Source organism: Hypomesus transpacificus, unplaced genomic scaffold (assembly GCF_021917145.1).
Source record: "Hypomesus transpacificus isolate Combined female unplaced genomic scaffold, fHypTra1 scaffold_122, whole genome shotgun sequence".
NCBI lineage: Eukaryota > Metazoa > Chordata > Actinopteri > Osmeriformes > Osmeridae > Hypomesus > Hypomesus transpacificus.
Genome location: NW_025813702.1, coordinates 180,878 through 184,180, shown reverse-complemented (window position 1 = coordinate 184,180; position 3,303 = coordinate 180,878).

Below are 3,303 nucleotides of genomic sequence, written 5' to 3'. Positions count from 1 at the left end.
TTCAGTTGCATATTCCATTTTGCTCTGCACATTTAGAATTGCCATGATGTATATATTTTTACAGTTGTGTGAAAGAAGTTCAATGGAATGTTGAATCTATAAGCACTATCAGTTTACAGCAAAACCACCACACTAAGGGGCCAATTAAATTGATTGATGTGACCTTATAATATTACAAATATAAATGGAAATACACGACTAAGCCTACAGCATTTTGACATTAGTTTATTTAGCCTGTAGATATCAGTAGGCCCTAAAAAGGTAGATGCATTGAATGAAGTTGGAAGGGCGAACTCCCAAGTCAATAAAGATTAATTGGCAAGTTTATAAACGTGAATACCCTAAAATGTAACTGATAGATAACCCATGTTAGGCTAAACGAGTTAGATGGGGGAAACTTTTACTTTGAAGGAACAGGTAGTGCTGACGTCACATTCGGCCAATGACAGGCATTTCACGCTTACCTCCACCCACGTGAGAAAAATCCAAATGTAAAGTTGTTTTATGGTTTGTGTTTAAAAAACGAGAAAAAAAAACAACACGTCAAAATCCGTTTTTCAGTTTTTGCAAAAAAACGAAATATTATTATATTCTATAATATATTCATGCGTGTTCCGTTATAATGATACAAGGAATTAAACTCACGTACGCGGACCACATTTCCACCAGAATTCCACGATCAAAATATTACAATAACGAAACAATCAAAAACTTAATTTTCCCGTTTTTCAGTTTCAAAAAAACCGATACAGAACTAGTGATTTTTGTTGGTCTTTTTCCCCATTTTTCCGTTCTGGTTTTAAATCAGAAAAAAAACAAAAAACAAGTTTGTTTTTTGTCTCGATTTTACTTCGAGGATAAGTGCGGTCGGGTTTGAACAAGGGTAGCGCACGTATAATTTACCGGCGCCAGCGCCTTTTTCCCGGCTCTAGTAAAGGCTAAGCTAACTCAAATTTTTTTTACAATATTTAGCTTGAAAGGTAAAAAGTTAAAGCTTAACGTGAAATCAGAATGTTAGCTAATAACCGGTCGGGATTGGACACAGTGACGCTAGTAGGCTACAGTACTGTCTTCAATGCCACAGCTATGGCTAAACTTTATTATGTCAAAAGAAACGTTTCCGGCGCTTTCAAACAATCAGTGAAGTGTGGCTAGCAACAGCAGCTAGCTTGCCTCTAGCAAACTGCTTTTGAATTAGCCATGTCCCCCTAAATTACAGTTTTTTTCAATCGCTAAGAAGCGCTTACCTATACTTCGGATACTTTTTCTAAACTCTTAACACAGACGGACACCTACAAAACACAATTGGCCAAATGGATAATTTTCTTTTCAAAAACAAGTTTTGTTTAATATATACTAACTCTCCATTTCAAGACAAAACACATGTTTCTCTGCACACACTGACTTTACCAAAACACTGGAAATCTGACTCAAAATGAAATTATTCTGTCAAAGAATAACACTTGTTTTCACTTCACAAGGTACATGCAGTCAATCAAAGTACACCAGGTTTCAAAATACTGGCTATTGTTGACAGTATAAAAACTGCATAGACTTATGTTTCAAGTATATGTTCCAAGCTTGTGGACCTGGGACTAAGCACCTCCCTCTGCAAGTGGATCTTCCACTTCCTGACGGGGAGGCCACAGGTGGTGAGAATCGGTGACCGCACTTCATCTGTACTGATCACCAACACAGGCACCCCCCAGGGCTGTGTGCTCAGCCCTCTCCTGTTCTCCTTGTTCACCCACGACTGTGCGGCTACGCACAGCTCCAACCTCCTCGTTAAGTTTGCTGACGACACAACCATCGTGGGCCTCATCTCTGACAGTGACGAGTCAGCCTACAGAGAGGAGGTTGACACCCTGACATCATGGTGTCAGGACAACAACCTCTCTCTTAACATCAGCAAGACCAAGGAGATGATTGTGGACTTTAGGAGGCGGCAGGAGGAGGAGCATGCACCCCTATTCATCAATGGATCGGAAGTGGAGAAGGTCAGCTGCTTCAAGTTCCTCGGGGTGAACATCAGCAATGACCTCACCTGGTCTGTTCACACGGACAAGGTGGTCAAAACGGCCCGTAAGCGCCTCTTCTTCCTGAGGAGACTGAAGAAGTTTGGTATGGACTCAGTCATCCTTACTAACTTTTACAGATGCACTATAGAAAGCATTCTGACTGGTTGTATCACAGTGTGGTATGGGAGCTGCACAGACCGGGACCGCAAGGCCCTACGAAGTGTGGTCCGTTCTGCTGAGTTCATCATCGGCAGGAAGCTCCCAGCCCTACAGGACACCTACCACACACGTTGCCTTAGGAAAGCCAGCAGGATTCTAAGAGACTGTTCCCACCCATCCTTCAGTCTCTTTACCCCGTTGCCTTCTGGCAGGCGTTACCGCAGCATCCGGTCGCGCACACGCAGACTGGACAACAGTTTCTACCCAAGGGTCATCAGGCTTCTCAATGGACACTGATATGGACATTTTTACTGCACACTAGTCACTTATACACTGTCACTTTCAGCTACTGGTTGCTCTTTCAGTAACATTGCACTACTGTACCTCGCCACCAGGCTCCTGTTTGGTCATTGACAAAGTCACTGATCTGTAAATTTGCACTACTGCACTGTACTCCATTTAGGTTAGATTAGTTTATAGGGTTGTAACAGGTTTTTTTTTTTTTTTTTTTTTTGTGTATTAGGGTTAGTATAGCGTACTATTTATTGTTATCTGTAATTTAGGAAGTTTTAGTGTTAGGGTTAGTATAGTCGTTTATTTATTGCTATCTGTATATTTAGGAAGTTCACTTATCTAAGCTCAGCATAGATGTAAATTTGTTCTGTGTACTTATATGTTATGTTATGCCAAGTGCTTGCGTTGTCTTGTCTTAAGAATTTCAGTGCCCAGTCTAACCTTGTGTTGCTCTGTGCACCTGACAAATAAAAAGACTTGAAAGTATTTGCATGCAAAACATGCAATCCACCTTACACTAAATGTATTGGTTAGGAACTGTATGTCCACATATACAATAATGTTCACATTCAAACACATTTCAGTAAAAAGCAAATCAGTTTTTTTTTTCTTACTGTTTACTAAAGGAAGTACAGTAGAAACACACTATACAGTAATAGAACATAAAAAGTTTTACAGTAATGCTTACAGTGAACTAAATATTGGTTTGTTGAAAGATGCGTATAATGGAGGCAACCGTTGACCGCCTCAACTTGGGTTGCACTCTTTCACCAGCCTCTCCTAGTGAAAGACTGACATGGTCAATGATAGTGGCACGAAGTTCATCACTGAC